The sequence below is a fragment of the Manis javanica genome, chromosome 17 (genome assembly GCF_040802235.1).
Source record: "Manis javanica isolate MJ-LG chromosome 17, MJ_LKY, whole genome shotgun sequence".
In the NCBI taxonomy this organism is placed as follows: Eukaryota; Metazoa; Chordata; class Mammalia; order Pholidota; family Manidae; genus Manis; species Manis javanica.
In genome coordinates this window covers 17,459,559-17,479,992 of record NC_133172.1, presented here as the reverse complement: position 1 = coordinate 17,479,992, position 20,434 = coordinate 17,459,559, and the positions used below count along the sequence as shown (strand labels likewise).

The 20,434-nt window shown below is 37.3% G+C and overlaps 1 long non-coding RNA gene across 1 annotated transcript in view; it reads right to left on the bottom strand.

Annotated features, from left to right (window-relative positions):
* Window positions 1–20,434, bottom strand: part of LOC140843032 (uncharacterized) — a 43,058-nt gene that overhangs the window by 17,351 nt on the left and 5,273 nt on the right. Inside the window, exon 3 of the long non-coding RNA XR_012126803.1 lies at window positions 5,438–5,527. This is a non-coding gene — a long non-coding RNA (uncharacterized lncRNA). The remainder of the gene's footprint in view (window positions 1–5,437; window positions 5,528–20,434) is intronic.

Here is a 20,434-nt window from a genome sequence, read left to right as displayed (position 1 = left end):
AATAGTGGGAATGACCACTGTCCAAAAGACAAGAAATAGTAAGTGTTGGTGAAGATGTGGAGAAATGGGAACCCTTCTACGCTGTTGGTGGCAAAGTCAATTGGTGCAGCCACTGTGGAAAGCAATATGGAGGTGCCTCAAAAAAACTAAAAATAGAAATACTATTAGACCCAGTAATTCTACTTCTAGGAATTTGCCTGAAGAAAACAAAATCCCTGATTCAAAAAGGTATGGGCACCTTTGTGTTTATCACTGCACTATTTGCAATATCCAAGATATGGAAGCAACCTAAGTATCCATCAATAGATGAATGGATGAAGAAGAAGTGGTACATATACACAATGGAATATTATTCAATCATAAAATGAAAACAAATCCTCACATTTGGAACAACATGGGTATTATGTTCAGTGAAATAAGCAAGTTGGAGAAAGAAATATCAATTTCTTATTTGTGGAATATTAAAGCAAAACAGAATGAAGAAAGCAGCAGTAGTCTCAGACACTGAGAAGTGACCAGTGATTATGAGGAGGGTGGGGTTTTGGTGGGTGAGTGGGGAGGTTGAATGGGACAAAGGGGAACAATACTCATTCACAATATAAGTTGGTCATAATGATAGTGCTACAGAATGGATAATATAGTCTGATTTTGTAAGATCTTCCTATGTTGACAGATAGTAGCTGTACTGGGGGGGTAATAACATGGGTAACTGTTGAACTAATGTGTTGTATATGCGAAACTAATGATTGTATATCAACTATACTTCAATTAAAAAATGATATTGAATGAGAAAATGGGAATTCAAATAAAAAAGTTATAAGAACATAAAAATAAACCTAAAATGAATGTATATGAAAAAAGTGTAAAGTAAGAGAAAAAATATTAATCAAATAAAGAACAAAAACGTAGACTCAATTCAAATATATTTCCAAAATTCAGGCTAGATTTTGGCAAGTCTGATTAGAGATGGAAAAAAAACTGATACCTGTAATACATTATTATGAAGGAAAAGGGAATGTGAGCATAGAGTTGTATTATAATTAAAAGTAATAAAATAGCACCATGTACTGTTTTCTCTATTCACAATCTCTCTATTCTCACATCAATAGCCAAGACTCACAGTCTATGCCATTTGGATTATTTTATGAACCAATGTAAAACACCAAGATAAATTCAAGAAGATGTAGAATGTCAGAGGAGAAAAACTGGAAAAATCTGGACAAGAATTTTACAGGCGAAACCTTGGATAAACTTACTATTCATCTCGACAGTTTGTAAGTTCATACATCTTATACCAAAACTGGGTGAGGATATCCCCTCAAAAGAAATGTGAGATCAATATAACTTACTGTTTATAAAGCCTAAATATTAGCAAATAAATCTAGTAATTTATTGAAAGATTCATTTAATAGCAAATAATTTATTTAGTATTTTCATAATCTCATGTTTTCTCAATTGGTTTTTCCATAGTATAGGAATCCTAACTCTAAGGGATCACAGTGATTAAAAAGAAAAAAGAAAAAGACTTGATCTAACCCCAGTTTATAAAGACAAGTATAAGTTATGAATACATGCCCATGCACCAAGAACTGAAATTCAAACCCTTTAAAAGAGTTATCCCCTGCTTCTAGGTAATCACTGTGAAGTACAACATGTATAATATCAGCCAACCTGATCTGTGCCTCCTTGTCCATTTTGCCTCCACACAACTTTTTCATTTTCAGGACCAGTCTGAAGAAAACACTCCTACATTGCCGCACATTTTGGAAATTATTGTTTTTAAAACTTTGAATAGCAGAATATGCTGTATTCCATGCTGTAATAAAATTAATCATTGATAACAGGTCATTGCTATTTTCCAAGCACCATATTTGTCTATTAATAGGAACCTAGTTTCCTTTTGATAACATTTAATCTCCATACCAGCCTCAGACAACTTAACCTCAAATGTCTTTTTACATGAAGTAAATTAAATGTGTTTGTGGTAGTTTTCTCTTATAGGCAGCTGATTTCAATCCTGATTTAATGCCTTAATTTAGCATTCCCCAGAGTGTATCTCAAGAAACACTAACCCCCAAGGTGGTTCCTGGTAGAAAGATTCTAAGAGCAGTATATACTATATGCCCTTCTAGAAAAAAATAGTTGTACATGGTCTCATCAAAGAGCTATGAGAACTGCAGGAAAAATCTATTTTGCTTAACTCAGTGTATTACCAAATTATGTGACAACGAAAGTCATTTATTCTCCAAATATACATTAACATCTTTGAGAAATTCTACCTTTATTATCATCTTTACTAGTTCTGGTGTAGTAATAACTCCAAGGCCTCAGTGATTCACAAAACGAAGGATTTTTTTTTCTCACTTCTGCAGATTGACTGTGGCTCTGCTCCACATAACTTCTTCATTTTCAGGTCCAGTCTGAAGAAAAGTGACCTATTTGGGGCATGCTCTAATGGCAAGGAGAAGAAAAGAGGAAGAGCTGGCAAAAGTATATAGTGACTATTAACGTTTTTGGTTGGACTTTTGCACAATATTTGCATTCTCATATCAATAGCAATGGGGAAATGACAGCCTCTTCAATAGCTGGTGTTGGCAAAACTGGACAACTACATGTAAGAGAATGAAACTGGATTATTGTCTAACCACATACACAAAAGTAAACTCAAAATGGATCAAATACCTGAATGTAAGTCATGAAACCATAACTCTTAGAAAAAAACATAGGCAAAAATCTCTTGGACATAAACATGAGCAATTTCTTCACGAACATATCTCCCCGGGCAAGGGAAACAAAAGCAAAAATGAACAAGTGGGACTATATCAAACTAAAAAACTTCTGTACAGCAAAGGACACCATCAATAGAACAAAAAGGTATCCTACAGTATGGGAGAATATACTCATAAATGACAGATCTGATAAAGGATTGACATCCAAAACATATAAAGAGCTCACGCACCTCAACAAACAAAAAGCAAATAATCCAGTTAAAAAATGGGTAGAGGATCTGAACACACTTCTCCAAAGAAGAAATTCAGATGGCCAACAGGAACATGAAAAGATGCTCCACATTGCGAATCATTCAGAGAAATGCAAATTAAAACCACAATGAGAAATCACCTCACACGTTAGGATGGCCACCATCCAAAAGACAAACAACAAATGTTGGCGAGGTTGTGGAGAAAGGGGAACCTTGCTACACTGCTGGTGGGAATGTCAATTAGTTCAACCATTGTGGAAAGCAGTATGGAGGTTCCTCTAAAAACTAAAAACAGAAATACCATTTGACCCAAAATTCCACTCCTGGGAGTTTACCCTAAGTTTGCAGGAGTTCAGTTGGAAAAAGATGCACCCCTATGTTTATCGCAGCACTATTTACAATAGCCAAGAAATGGAAGCAACCTAAGTGTCCATCAGTAGATGAATGGATAAAGAAGATGTGGTACAAATACACAATGGAATATTATTCAGCCATAAGAAGAAAACAAATCCTACCACTTGCAACAACATGGATGGAGGTAGAGGGTATTATGCTCAGTGAAATAATCCAGGTGGAGTAAGACAAGTGTCACATGATTTCATTCATATGTGGAGTATAAGAACAAAGAAAAAACTGAAGGAAAAAAACAGCAACAGACTCACAGAACCCAAGAATGGACTAACAGTTACCAAAGGGAAGGGACTGGGGAGGATGGGTGGGAAGGGAGGGATAAGGGAGAAAAGGGGGCATTACGATTAGCACACATAATGTAGCGGGTGGGGTACAGGGAAGGCAGTATAACACAGAGAAGACAAGTAGTGATTCTATAGTATCTTATGCTGATGGACGGTGACTGTAATGGGGTATGTGGTGGGAACTTGATAATGGGGGGAGTCTAATAACCATAATGTTGCTCATGTAATTGTACACTAATGATTCCAAAATAAAAATAATAAAAATAAAAATAAAGAATTTAAAATAAGTGAAATACTCAATTGTATTCAGTAGTGTTCTATGTCAAGTTTTGAAGGTGAGAAGCATTTTTCTAAGTGAGTAAAACATGCACAAATTACAGAGTTAACAGAAGTTTGCAAAAGTAGCTACAATTGACAGTACCCTAGTTTCTAACTTAGCAGTTTTTACTTATATTAAAAATTAGGAAATATGTTATTAAATTTCTCTTCCCAAATTACATAACTCATGATTACTGAGACTAGTGACATTTTCCAAAGGTATTTCAGAAAAATTCTCCACAGTGCCCAAAGCAATCAATTTTAAGAGTCTGGTGAGTGTCCTTTCTTACCCCTTTCCTTGTTCAAACATGCATATGTATGTATATTCAATGACTTTTGTTTTGTCTTTAATAGATTCATAAATACTACTTTTCTGCATTTTTCTTTCTGGCCAAAGATATGGACATCCTTCCATGTTAACACTGCAATGAACACTTGAGTTTTTTCCACTTTTTAACTATTGTAAATAATACTGCAATGAGCACGGGCATACAAATATCTCCTTAAGTTCCTGCTTTCAATTTTTTTAGTATATACTCAGAAGTGGAATTACTGGATTGTAAGGTAATAATATGTTTAACTGATGAACTGCCATGCTGTTTTCCATAGTGGTTTTGCCATTTTACATTCCGACCAACAGTGCACAAGGGTTCTAAATTCTCTTCATCCTGGTCAATGCTTGTTTTCTGTTTTTTGATAGTAGCTATCTTAATGGGTGTGAGGTAGCATCTCCCTATAGTTTGATTTGCATTTCTCTAATGATTAGTGATGTTCAGCATCTTTTCCTGTGTTCTTGTATTTGTATATCTTTTTGAGAAATGTCTATTCAAGTCCTTTGCCCATTTTTGAATCAAGTTGTTTTTGTTGTTGTTATTGAGTTTTAGGAGTTATCTATAAATTCTGGATAAAGATCCCTTATCAGATAGATGATTTTCAAATGTTTTGTTCCATTTTGCAGGATGCCTTTTTACTCTGATGATAATGTCTTTTGATGAGCAAAATTTGAAAATGTTCATGAACTCCAGTTTTTTTCCTTTGTTGCTTGTGCCTTTGTTGTCACATTCAAGAAATGATTGTCAAGTGCAATGTCATGAACCTTTGTCCTATGTTTTCTTCTGAGTTTTATAGTTTTAATTCTTACATTTAGGTCTTTGATCATTTGAGTTAATTTTTATATATGGTATTAGGTAAGGGATAACTTACCTACTTCATTTAGTTAGATGGAAACTATAAAAAAGAATCAAATGGAAATGCTAGAAATGAAAAACACAGGAACAAACATGAATAATATCTTTGAAGGGCTAATTAGTTTTGACACAGCTGAAAAAAATCCAGTGAAATTAAAGATATATCAATAGAAATTATACAAATTTAAATTGAAAAAAAACAGTGAAAAATACAATAAATGCATGGTTTTATGCACAAACACCCCCATTTAACTCACCTATTTGGTCTTTCAAAAGTCAGAAGGATCTTGGATCATGACTGCTGTCTTAAAAGTTTAATCGGGTGATGTATTAGTTTCCTGTTGCTGCTGTAACAAATTACCACTGTTAAATTAAACAAGGAGGCCTTTAGACCAAGGTGGCTTTAACACTTTGGCAGCCTAGGCAGGCAAACCAAAACCTAAGCTAGAGTCAATTCTTGGAAATGCTCTAAGGCCAAGAAATTGAAGCTTTAGAATGAACAATCACAAATAGCCAACTAGGTTTTCTCAAGTAAGGTGACTTCTTAAGTTATAGCCGAAGAATTTCCTTGCTTTGCTTTCACATCTGCTCTACAAAAGTCCTTCCCTCAGCCTCTGCCAGTGGAGCACTCCTAACCACTTGCAGTTTGGCACTGCCAGATTCAAATTGATGTTTGTCCAAATAAACTCCTAATTGCCTCAGTTTACCTATCAACACCACACATTTACAGGTTTAAAACAACACAAAATTATTATCTAATGGTTCTGGAGATCAAAATTACTAAAATCCAGTTGTCAACAGAGCTGCATTCCTTTGGGAGTCTCTAAGGGAGAATCTGGTTTTTTTTTTGTGTGTGTGTGTTTGCCTTTTCCAGCCTTTAGAGGCTGACTGCATTTCTTGCTCATGACTCCTTCCATCTTAAAAACCAGCCATGTAGTATTTTCAAATCTTTCTCTTTCTCCTCTGCATCTATTGTAACATCTTTTCTTACTCTGATTTACACTGGGCCCATTTGGATAATACAGGATAATCTTCCCATCTCAAAATCTTTAACTTAATGGTATCTAAAAATTCCCTTTGTCATAATAGAGTAATATTCACCTATACTGTGATTCCCCCTTGCCCTCTCAGATGCCCTGGGCTTTAACCAACACCTCTTGCTTGTCTACCCATCTCACAGAAATTACAGCTCAGGCACTGCAAGTCTGAGGCTGCTGCCCTGCCACAGAAGCCAGCTAATGACCTAGGCTAAGCAGATAGATGTCAAATACCACCTGGGCTAGAGAGTCTTGGCTCTGAGTTAAGAGGTGTAGTGTTGAGAGGCTTTTTGCATGTACCAGGATAGGGCTGTGGCCACCGGACTGATGGACTTTTTATTGCTGGGCTAAGCCAGTGGTGTCTAATAGGGTGGGCAGCACATGTGAACAAGGAAATCAGTGATGGAGCTTTCTTTATTCAGTGAGAGGTTGGATTTGAGAACAGTTTGTAGAAACTTATGGGCAAGCCCAGTGTGACTGTGCACTTACGGAGAATGAAGTACAGGTCTATGGCATAGATGTATTTTCTGGCCTAAAAACCACCTGGTCCTTCATCAGATGGGACCCAATGTCCTAACCTAAGCCCCTCTCATGCTCTAGTGTTGCAGTCCAATTGTGACCATTCCCTTCCCACCTCCCCCAGATCTGCATGTATCTAGACAGGATGGGGAAGCAACATGACACCCTCTTCTGTCCTGAGAAGTGAGCCATTTGGCCCATGGTCACCTCCTCCTGACACATAAATTAATCTCTGACTAGGCAACCATATGCTCTTAGCTCCCTCTAACATTAGAATGGGGTCTACTGTTGTCCAGACAAAGATGGGACACATCTCTGCTGTATCTACTCCCTCCTCCATGCTCCTTCTACCCCTGTAAGTGTACACAGTTACACTGGAGCAAAGAGAGGCAGTATGCTTCAAACAACAACTTCCAGCTGTTAGTATCTGCATCTTTGTGTTTAAGGAACATTTTTATAGCTGTGAAATACTGCTCTGGACATGAGTGCACAGCAGGTCACAAGTGAAGGGGAATTAATACACCCTGGGCATCATTGGTTTATAAATATCCCAGCTTCCTCACTGTTGAGAGAGATGGAATAATTCTGAAGCATGTGCTATTTCAGAAAATCTTAGAATTGTTTGAGAAAAAAAAATAGTCTGTAAAGTAAGATTTAAGCTGAGATAAATGGGTTGACATTTAAATGGTTGACATTTTATTAAGTGGCTTAAAGGCAGGCCTAGAAAGTAGAACTATTTTATTCATTTAAAACATTATAATAAAACACTATTTCTGAACATTTACTATTCAAATTAAAGAGAACAAATCAGGAAATGCATACCTCAAAGTCAGTTTCTCTGAAATACTGAATTCTCTCCACAAAGACCCTGCATCTATCATTATTTAATGATAAGTTCAACCAATCTGCTGCAAAACAATGCTGGAAATGATGAGAAAGTAGACTATGCATAATATCCCATGACAGCAAATTGTTTTATTATACTGCTACTCTGATTTCATTTTAAATAAGTAATTTAATTTTATACAGTAAGCAGTTAAAAGTTTTAATAAATGCTTCCTATTAGAAAAAAACATTTTCTCCCCCATTAAGAAACATAACTGCATATAACTGAATCTAACAGTTTTAAGTTACCAAACTTCACCACTATAGGAAGCATTTAGCTACTATGAGCTAAAACTCAAAAAAAAAAAAAAAAGACTGTAAACAATCATACCAACAATGTCAAAGTTATCCCAGGAGACAAAAGGAAGAAAAATGAATATAACAGATACAGAGAATAGGGATCAGAAATATAAACTAAATAATTAGATATTCATAAGGAAGGTTCTAGAGCAACTGCAACAGAAACAGTTGAAGAAAACTTGTGAGCTGGGGGAAAAAAAACCCTTTGGATACAAATTTTAAAACATCAACACAGGCATGATAAATGCAAACATAATCACAATTAGTAAATCCTAGAATTTGTTTTTAGAAACAAAACACAAAAAGAAATGATTTGGTGTAAAAATTGTGAATCAGTAGATAATACCTTAGTGTCTGCGCACTGCAGAGTCATTAAATAAAAATCACAATATAAATGAAACCATACCAGTATAGAATATAAAGCATAGGACTTCACAACGAATGAGAAATCCTGGTGTGTCCTCCAGTGTGGCACGCTCCTCTGCTGCCTAGTAGATCTAAAAGTGGAGAATCACTGAAGGAGCAAGTCCCTCACATAAATTATCTCCAGACTTGCTGACTGGGAAATCAGGTGGTGAAGTGCCAAAGATTTCAGCTTTTCTCCCTTCCAGATTTAGCTTTCTAAATATTTTTTACCCTCCATCTCTACTCAAAAAGGTTAAATTTTTCTGCCATTTATTTCATTATGTACTATTTAGTTACTGCCTTTTCATTGATCCCAATAAAATAATGATAAATAATAAATACAATTAACTGATGTAGATGCTTCACTAGTATATTTCACTTCTTTATGTTATTTTTACAAAAGCACCCAGCGCACGGATCACTCAGCTTTTGGACATCTAAGACATTTGTTATAATTCTTACATGCGTTAGCAGTATTTCCCATCTTGCTGCAAGATAGCTAATTTTTGTTCCTAAAATAACTATCCTCAATCATAGTAAGCTTCATTCGTATTCTTGCCTTTACTTAATGGCATTATATTTATGTATTCTTTCCAGTATATTATTAAAACCTATAAAATAGTATAGGACTCTCAATTGGCACGTCACAATTAAGTATATCTCCTTGTAAAAAATAGTTTAGCAAATACATATCTTTGATATAAGAAGAAAAAGAGAAAATTGTGTTTTTAAGATTTCCCAACACTGTTAAGATTATCCTATGTCATGTTTCCAAATTTCTTTCAAAGCTTATGGTTTATACTGTTCAATAAACATGATAGCTTACAAAAACTTCTCAAAAAAAAAACAAAACACCTTCAGTATCTGCCTGAAAATGGAGACTACTGTTACATTATTTCTATAGGTTCTATAAAGTCCACCATTTTTTAAACTATGAAAAACCTTACAAACATAAAAGATAGTTAAGACAGAGAGGGGATTAAGAATGGTGGTGTGAGAGGGGAGACAGAAATCTCCCAAAACCACATATAATATGAAAATATAGTTAATACAACTAATCCTGACAGAGAAACACAAAAGAAGGCTGCGCTAGATTGCATACACCTAAAGAAAAGAACAGACCTCACAGAACAGGGTAACATACCAAAGCCATTATCCAGTGGGACCCAAGCCCTTCCCCCACCCCAGCTCACTAGTGGGAGGAAAAGAAATTGAGAGGGGAGGTGGGTGGAGGCCTAGGACTGCTGAACACCCAGCCCTGGAGATCTGCTCTTGGAGCCCAAACATACATTAAATGCTGCCCTGGAGATTAGTGGGGCTGGAAAGCTAAGACAGGTGGAATACTTGAAGAGATTGAGATTCCAGCCACTTGTGAAAAACAGGGATCCATATCTTGCCACTCTGGGACAAAAGAAAGGCGAACAGTCTTGACACTCTGGGACAAAAGAAAGGCGGGCAGTTTGAGAGACTTCCTAACAGCGAGAGAACTGCTGAATGGGCAAGGATTGCACAGAGCTTGCTGCTCAGGAGAAAGGACAGGTGGACAAAATTGTCCAGGTGCACTCTGCCCAGCAGGTTGGGAACTTTTAGGAGCTTCAGGTGCTGTATCCCCATGGCTGGCTACACAGCTCTGAGGTCCCCCATTGTGATACACAGCCTGCTGCACCTTCCTCCAGCAGCACCAGCTCAAAAACAGTATGCCATTGCCCTTGCGCCAGGCCAGCCAGAGGGAGGGCCCACCTATGGCAGCTACAAATGCAAAGCATAGAGGCCTCTACCTGTGTGCTTGGCCCACTGGCCCTGGCAGTGGAGACAGACACTGCAGCAGGGAAGAAGGAAATAGCTCTTTCTTCCGGCAACACCACCACTCTCCTGTGACACCCCAATTGCTCCAGGGCCTGAGCAGCTCCAGAGAGTAGAGCTTCTGGGCAGTAGAGGGAGACACATAAAAATATGAAAAGTCATAGGAACCTGGTTCAAACCCAAATCTTACAAACACCAGAAATAGGGCCAAGTAAAACTGAATTCAAATCTTCCCACAAGAGATTTCAAAATAAAAATCAGGAACAAGCTCATGGAGGTACAGAAAAATATTCCAGAACTCAGGGAAGAATTCCAGAATGAGTTTCAATCATTAAATAATACAGTATCTGAAATGAAACATACAATGGAGGTATTTAAAAGCAGATTAGATATAGTGGAGGAGATGGTAAATGGAATAGAAATTAGAGAAGAGGAATACAAAGAAGCTGAGGCACAGAGAGAAAAAAGGATCTCTAGGAATGGAAGAATATCGAGAGAATGGTGTGACCAATACGAATGAAACAGTATTTGCATTTTTGGGGTACCAGAAGAAGAAGAGAGAGAAAAAGGGATAGTAGGTGACTTTGAGGAGGTACTTGTTGAAAAATTCCCCAATCTGGGGAAGGATATAGTCTCTCAGGCCATGGAGGTACACAGATCTCACAACACAAGGGACTCAAGGAAGACAACACCAAGACATATAATAAAATGGCAAAGATCAAGGCTAAGGACAGAGAATTAAAAGCAGCCAGAGAGAGAAAAAAGATCACATATGAAGAAAAATCCATCAGGCTATCATCAGACTTCTCAACAGAAACGTTAGAGGCCAGAAGGGAGTGGCACAATATATTTAATACAATGAAGCAGAAGGGCCTCCAACCATGAATACTCTCCACGACCAGATTATCATTTAAATTTCAAGGAGGGGTTAAACAGTTTGCAGATAAGTGAAAGCTGAATTTACCTCCCACAAACCATCTCTACAGTGTATTTTAGAGGGACTTCTATAGATAGAAGTGTTCCTAAGGTTCAGTAGCTGTCACCAGGGGAAATAAAACCACAGTAAAGAAAGTAGAACAATTAATTATTAAGCAGATGCAAAATCAAATCAATTACCTCCAAAGTCAGTCAAGGGATAGACAAAGAGTACAGAATATTATACCTAATATATAAAGAATGAAGGAGGAAGAAAAAGGAGAGAAAAATAAAAAAGAACATTTAGATTTTGTTTCTAATACCATACTAAGTGAGTTAACTCAGACTGCTAGATAGTAAGGAAGTTACCCTTGAACCTTTGGTAACCATGAATCTAAAGGCTGCAATGGAAATAAGTACATACCTATCGATAACCACCCTAAATGTAAATGGTTTGAATGCATCAATCAGATGTAGAGTCACTGAATGGATAAAAAAACAAGATCTGTCTATATGCTGCCTATAAGAGACTCACTTCAAACCCAAAGACATACACAGAGTCAAAGTGAGGGGATGGAAACAGATATTTCATGCAAGTAATAGGGAGAAAAAAACAAGTGTTGCAGTATCTGTATCACACAAAATAGACTCCAAAACAAAGAAAGTCACAAGCAACAAGGTCATTACATAATGATAAAGGGGTCAGTCTAACATGAGGATGTAACCATTATAGATATCTATGCACCCAACACAGGAGCACTTACATATGTGAAACAAATACTAACAGAATTGGAAATATAATGCAATGCACTCATTTTAGGAGACTTCAACACTCCACTCACTCCAAAGGGCAGATCAACCACACAGAAAATAGGTAAGGAGACAGAGGCACTGAACAACACATTAGAACAGATGGACCTAACAGACATCTACAGAACTCTACACCCAAAAGCAGCAGGATACACATTCTTCTCAAGTGCATATCAAACATTTTCCAGAATAGCCCACATACTAGGCCACAAAGAGAGTCTCAGTAAATTTAGAAAGATTGAAATTGTACCAACTAGCTTCTCAGACCACAAAGGTATGAAACTAGAAATAAAACAAGGAAAACGAAAAAGCCCACAAATACATGGAAGCTTAATAACATGCTCCTAATTAATCAGTGGACCAAATAAAAATAGAGATCAAGCAATATATGGAGACAAATGACAACAATAACTCAACACTGCAAAATCTGGGGGACGCAGCAAAGGCCACAACTCAGAGCGAAGTATATTGCAATACAGGCCTACCTCAGGAAAGAAGAATAATCCCATATGAACAGTCTAAACTCACAATTAGTGAAACTAGAAAAAGAACAACAAATGAGGCCCAAAGTCAGTAGAAGGAGGGACATAATAAAGATTAGAGCAGAAATAAAACTTGAGAAGAATAAAACAATAGAAAGAATCAATGAAAGCAGAAGTTGGTTCTTTCAGAAATTAAACAAAATAGATAAACCCTTAGCCAGACTTATCAAGATAAAAGGGGAGTCTACACACATAAACAGAATCAAAAATGAGAAAGAGAAAATCACTATGGACACCACAGAAATCCAAAGAATTATGAGAGAATACTATGAAAAATTATATGCTAACAAACTGGATAACCTAGAAGAAATGAACAACTTTCTAGAAAAATACAACCTCCCAAGGCTGACCCAGAAAGAAATAGAAAATCTGAATAGACCAATTACCAGCAATGAAATTGAACTGGAAATCAAAAAACTATCTAAGAACAAAATCCCTGGACCAGATTGGTTTCACTGCTGAATTTTATCAAACATTTAGTGAAGACCTAATACCCATCCTTCTTAAAGTTTTCCAAAGAGTAGAAGAGGAGGGAATACTCCCAAACTCATTCTGCAAGGTCAGCATCAGTCTAATACCAAAACCAGGCAAAGACACCACAAAAAAAAGAAAACTACAGACAAATATCCCTGATGAACATAGATGCAAAAATACTCAACAAAATATTAGCAAACAAAATTCAAAAATACATCAAAAAGATCATCCATCATGATGAAGTACGATTTATTCCATGGATGCAAGGATGGTACAACATTCAAAAATCCATCAACACCATACACCACATCAACAAAAAGAAGGACAAAAACCACCTGATCATCTCCATAGATGCTGGAAAAGCATTTGACAAAATTCAACATCCATTCATGATAAAAACTCTCAACAAAATGGGTATAGAGGACAAGTACCTCAACATAAGCAAGACCAAATATGACAAACCCACACCATCATACTGAACAGCAAGAAGCTGAAAGCTTTTCCTGTAAGATCGGGAATAAGACAAGGATGCCCATTCTCCCCACTTTTATTGGACATAGTCCTGGAGGTCCTAGCCATGGCAATCATACAACACAAAGAAATAAAAGACATCCAGATTGGCTAGGAAGAAGTTAAGCTGTCCCTGTTTGCAGATGACATGATATTGTACATAAAAAACCCTAAAGAATCCACTCCAAAACTTCTAGACCTAATATCTGAATTCAGCAAAGTTGCAGGATACAAATTAATACACATATATCTGTTGCATTCCTATATATTAATGATGAAGCTACCAGAAAGAGAAATGAGAAAAACAATTTCATTCACAACTGCATCAAAAAGAATAAAATACCTAGGAATAAACCTAACCAAGGAAGTGATAGACCTATACTCTGAAAACTACAAGACACTCATGAGAGAAATTAAAGAAGATACCAATAAATGGAAACACATCCCATGCTCATGGATAGGAAGAATTAATATTGTCAAAATGATCATCCTGCCAAAAGCAATTTACAGATTCAATGCAATCCCTATCAAAACACCAACAGCATTCTTCAATGACTAGAGCAAATAGTTTTAAAATTCATATGGAACCACAAAAGACTCTGAATAGCCAAAGCAACACTGAGAAGGAAGAATAAATTGGGGGTATTATGCTCCCTGACTTCCAGCTCTACTACAAAGTCACAGTAATCAAGACAACTTGGTACTGGCACAAGAAGAGATCCACAGACCAGTGGGACAGAATAGAGAGCCCACATATAAACCCAAGCATATATGGTCAATTAATACAAAATAAAGGAGCCATGGATATACAATTGGGAAATGACAGCCTCTTCAAAAACCGGTGTTGGCAAAACTGGACAGCTACGTGCAAGGAATGAAACTGGATCACTGTCTAACCCCATACACAAAAGTAAACTCAAAATGAATCAAAGACCTGAATGTAAGTGATGAAACCATAAAACTCTTAGAAGAAAACATAGGCAAAATCTCTTGAATATAAACATGAGCAACTTTTTCCTGAACACATTGCCTCAGGCAAGGGAAACAAAATAAAAAATGAACAATGGGTACTCCATCAAGCTAAAAAGCTTGTGTACAGCAAAGGGCACCATCAGCAGAACAAAAAGGCATCCTACAGTATAGGAGAATATATCTGTAAATGACATATCTTACAAGGGGTTAACATCCAAAATATATAAAGAAGTCACACGCCTCAACATCCAAAAAACAAATAACCCTATTAAAAAATGGGTGGAGAATACGAACAGATACTTCCCCAAAGAAGAAATTCAGATGGCCAACAGGCACATGACAAGATGCTCCACATTGCTAATCATCAGAGAAATGCAAATTAAAACCACAATGAGATATCACCTCACACCAGTTAGGATGACCGACATCGAAAATACTAGGAGAAATAAATGCTGGTGAGGATGCAGAGAAAGGGGAACCCTCGTACACTGTTGGTGGGAATGTAAACTAGTTCAACCATTGTGGAAAGCAATACGGAGGTTCCTCAAAAAACTAAAAATAGAAATACCATTTGACCTGGGAATTCCACTCCTAGCAATTTACCCAAAGAAAACAAGTTCTCAGAATCAAAAAGATATATGCACGCCTATGTTTACTGCAGCACTATTTATAATAGCCAAGATATGGAAGCAACCTAAGTGTCCATCAGTAGATGAATGGATAAAGATGTGGTACATATACACAATGGAATACTATTCAGCCATAAGAAATAAACACATCCCAGCATTTGCAACAACATGGATGGAGCTAGAGGGTATGCTCAGTGAAATAAGCCAGGTGGAGAAAGACAAGTACCAAATGATTTCCCTCATTTGTGGAGTGTAACAACGAAGCAAAACTGAAGGAACAAAACAGCAGCAGACTCACAGACTTCAAGAAGGGACTAGCGATTACCAAAGGGGAGTGGTGGGGGAGGGTTGGTGGGCAGGGAGTGAGAAGGAGATTGAGGGGTATTATGATTAGTACACATGGTGGAGGGGGAGTCATGGGGAAGACAGTGTAGCACAGGGAAGACAAGTAGTGACTCTGTGGCATCTTACTACACTGATGGACAATGACTTCAATGTATATTGGGGGGACCTGATAATATGGATGAATGTAGTAACCTCAAATGTTTTTCATGTGAAACCTTCATAAGAGTGTATATGAATGATACCTATATACTTTTTTCCATTCTTTAAAAATGCTGAACCATGTAATGGAATCTAGTTGCAAGTAAAGATAAAACTTCCAGACCTGTGCATGAGTACCTTTCTCTTGTTTTAGCAACTATAGTTAATTTTCTGAATGGGGCACAAAGACAGAAGGTTCTCTTGAAAACAGAATGAGCAACATATCCCACTGGCCATAGCAGAGGCAATGGAGCTCAGTGGTTAAGAGACAGGCTCCACAGTCACCCTGCCTAGACCCAAATCCTGGGTATTTGCCCACTGTGTGACCTCTGGCAAGTTACTTAATCTTACCCTCCCTCAGTTTCTTTATATACATAAATTATACATATGGAGACAAACTAGTACTAGCTGACAGGGCTGCTGTGATGCTAAAAGAGATTTTAAAAATAAAAAATAAAGTGTGAGCACCACCTAGCACATAGACCACATTTGCTATGTGCTTATGTGATTGTTTTTACTAATAAACAAACAAAAAACTGAGCAAGAAGAAGGGCTGAAGATGTCAACACTAGGCCTGGAATAGCTGTGGCCCAGATGCATATTGTTCTCTAAGCTTAGATCTGGCTGCAGCCTGCAGAGGAGAAATGTACCAAAGCAAACAAAGATGTATTGGCAAAAACACAAGCACAACAACCTAATAAAGCAATAGGAAAAAAAAGACATACCTGGAAAAGTAAAACAAAAGAATTGTACTCAACTTTACTTATAATGAAAGAAACTCAAATTAAGATGAGATATCATTTTCATCTATCAGATGGCAAAGGGTTAAAGACTAATTATAACCGGTGTAGGTTAGGGTGTAGGAAAATTAATGTCCTTGTACACTTTTATCAGGACTATAATTTGATAACATCTTTTTTCTTATGGGTGGAGAAGGATGAGAGATAACTACTCAAAATTTTAAATGTGTATATCCTTTAGACTCAGAATACCACCTCTAGGAATTTATCCTATACAATAAGGACAAAAATACATGCATAAGACTATACCATATAGTTTTGTTCATGAAAGTAGGGAAAACTGACAACCTAAAAGTGTATCGATGGGGAAGTATTTAATAAATTATCTTACCCTCTCTCAGTTTCTTTATATACATACTTAATACATATGGAGACAAACTAGTACTAGCTGACAGGGCTGCTGTGATGCTAAAAGAGATTTAAAAAATAAATAAAGTGTGAACACCACCTAGCACATAGACCACATTTGCTATGTGCTTATGTGAAAAGCAACATAATCATTCACTCATTCATTCAACAAATATTTACTGAGCATCTACTACAGGATAGGGCATTACTGTAAAGGCTGGGGATTTGGCAGTAAATGACGCAGTCACTAATTCTTCCCCAACCTAGAGTATACATTACTCTGTTGAAGCAGACAATAAACAAAATTAAAAGTTTGGAGATCATCAATGCTGGGAAAAAGTCATTAATAGAGAAAGGAAATAGGCAGTGACAGACGAGGGACTGAAATTTTAGATGGGCATGTAGGGAAGGCATCTGAGAAGTTAAATAATGTTTGGGAGAGGGTAATGGAGAGATCTAGGATAAGACTGCCAGGCAGAAGAAATGACCCTGAGGCAGAATGACATGAATCAGTGTGTCTTGATATGGAAAGACCTGACTGTAAAGAAAGCAAGCTGTAGAACAGAAGATATTCTATGATCTCATTCATGCTTTAAGAAAAAAGAATAAACACATGAGCCCATGCACTTGCGTGGGCATAAACATTTTGTACATACAGGAAATGTAACAGTGGTTATATTACTTGTGGGGAATGGAACTTTTCACTTTAGTATTTCCCTTGCTGTATGCTTTGAAAAAAACTATTTATCGTGAACATAATTTTATACAAAAATAACTAATTTGAAGAAGTCAGGCAGAAATTCTGTAACACAGGTACACTAAGGATTCTCATCATCTCATTTCTTCCAATCTTAAAAATTAATGAGCAAAGTTATCCTGATCACAGAAGAAAACCTTCTGCGGTCTATAAGCCCTGATCTCAGTGGTAAACTTTTTCAGTGCAGGTAACAGATCATTTTTGGGGTTCGCATCATAGGAGCAGGCATTGACTACACCCTCAGTAACTCCCTTCTGTATAGCATAGTCAATGACCATAAAAAGCTGTGAAAGAATCCACTGCCTGGATTATGGCCTGTGCTCATCATGAAAATATGTACTGATTTAATGTGCTAAAGATCTTTCTTCTATATTGGGGTCTGCAAAAGGCAAAGCATTCCTGCAGTAGAGAAAACCTCCGGTTGGGGAAATGTGCTTGAGATCATTTAGATGCCTGAACTACTCCAGGGAAAAGATGAAAATGCCTTTTAAAACCCTGAGTTAAAGTACCCACAAAGGTCTAGAACAATGACTCTCAATAGTGGGAGGCAGGAGTGGGTGGGTAGATGCCTACCCTCCTCCCTCCTCTCTCCTCTGTGGTAGTAACTGCCAGAGGGACCCAGTTACTGACAGGAATATACCAACTAAAAGGCAGTAGAAAAACAGAGAATGCTGAGCTAGAACTTCTCAGCAACTCCTAGCAGTTGTCAGTTCACAGAAGTGAAATTAGGCTCTTGAAGATACAGCCACAAGAAAAATGAAGGCAGCCACATTTATTGCTCCAGGACAAGCCAATCCAACAAGGTCCCAATTAAACCCCAAATCCAACAAATTAAGTAAATAGCTGCTACATTTCACCCTACTTAACCTCACTACATCTCACCTCACTTAACCCTCCTCCAGGCCTAATTTACCACATTAGCTGGCCCTAGAAGGTGAACACCATATACAGGGACAGACTCCCCATATTGGTCTCACTGTTAACACTGATTTTCATGTCACTCAAAGTAACACCAAGTCACAAGAAACAATCAATTTCTTAAGTATCTCTGAACTTTTAATCCTACCCCCCCTTGCCTATTCAGACGTTTATAACTACAGTTAAACTGTCTTCTGTACAATCAACCTCTCCTCCTCCACGGATCCTTCCCATCAGCAAAAAATATGCCATCTCTCATCTTAATATACACAACACATAATCATGCACTCCTTGTCCCCTTCAATTACTTCCTCACTTTTCAACTTTACCTCCTATCCAAACTTCAGCAAAGAGTTGTCTATGCCAGGGCTTAGCAATAGCTAGATCAGCTGGTTTTGTAAGTAAAGTTTCATTGGAAGTCACCATGCTTTCATGTATTATCTGTGGCTGTTTTCAAAACAGAGGCTGCAACAGAGATCAAATAACCCAGAAAGCCAAAAATATTTATTATCTGGCCCTTTACAGAAAAAGTTTGCCAACTTCTGGACTATATTCATGGTCTCTACTTTCTTCTAGTCCATTTGTCTTTCAACCCACTCAAATCTAGTCTCTTTAATCCTTCTAGTGAAATCACTGACCAACATCACCAATGACATCATGACACCAAACCCAAATCTTGACCCATCTGTCCACTCTCCTACAAATACTGACCTCACTTGATTCCCATGACACCACTCTCTCTTGGGTTTCCTCCTGCCTCTCCAACCTTCCTTCAAAGCCCTGTCAGCTGGCCCTCTGTCCACTAACCAATCTCAGGGTTCAGCCCTAAGCTCCTTTTCTTCTCATTCTACAGTGTCATTATCAAGGGTTCTTGATCCTATGTCAAGGATCCTTCTGACATCTGATAAAGCCTATGGACACCCTCTCAGAATAACTTTTAAAGATGAGACGTAAAATGTGAAGGATTACAAAAGAAATACAGTTTTCAAAACATAAAATTGTGATATGTATTTCTTACTCATGCATTTTTGATACATTAAAAATCAGGATCTACTACAAGAAGATATGTCAAAGAAATAATCAATCCTCCCATGTTTCCTTCCATATGCTACCTCTATAGCTTTTCTTCTTCCTTCCTAATTACAACCCTTAAATAGAATTCGTGCCTCATATCGAATTTACTGAGTATCATAATTCCTCCAGGTGGTAAAGATACCTCGAGACAAGTGCTGGGCATAGAAGCCACAGGGCATAAATCTGCAAAGAAGTAAAAAGCTAACCTTTTCAAATAATATGGCTTCTCTCTCACTTACCAACTTTACATTTCCCTGTATGGCCCCGGCAGATGACTGGTTAGCCAGAGACGGGTAAGATACCTCAAGGGAGGAACAACCTAAGACAGGCACAGTCGCATGGGGGCCATCAGGTGAGAATTTGGGGATCAACAGAGGTGAGGCTCAGAACCTCACCCCCCCTGCTTTGAGAGAAATCTTCTGCATCTGTGGATGTCTTGCTGCCCTTGTCTAGCCTAGATTAATACTTAGTCCATAGGCACACACCTGATCATCTGATCATCTACATTTGCCCTCTTACAGCACTAAACTGTTTTCTACCTTTATCTTGCATCTACCTACCACTTCAGCATTTTATTAAAAATAAAAATAATAATTATAATAGAGGGAGAAATGTGGGATCAACATATAAATCAAGTACAAAAATCAAATGAATATTCATATTTGACCTGATTGTTTATGGGTCATAATGCGTGATCAAAACCGAAAGTTTCTGTGATGAATGCCCTTGTACTGTTCACCATGTAAGAATTTATTCACTATGTAAGAATTCGTTCACCATGTAAGAACTTGTTCATTATGCTTCAGAAGATTGGAGACTGACGAGAATTAGGCTTGAGATGGATTAATGATTGTACATTGAGCATTGACCCCCCTATACTGAATTTTATTGTTGTTAACAACCATTTGATCAATAAATATGAGAGATGCCCTCTCAAAAAAAAAAAAATCAGGATCTAGTCATGGGTTTAGTAACTCTGTACTATTATTTCTAAAGTAGTGATAAATGTCAAT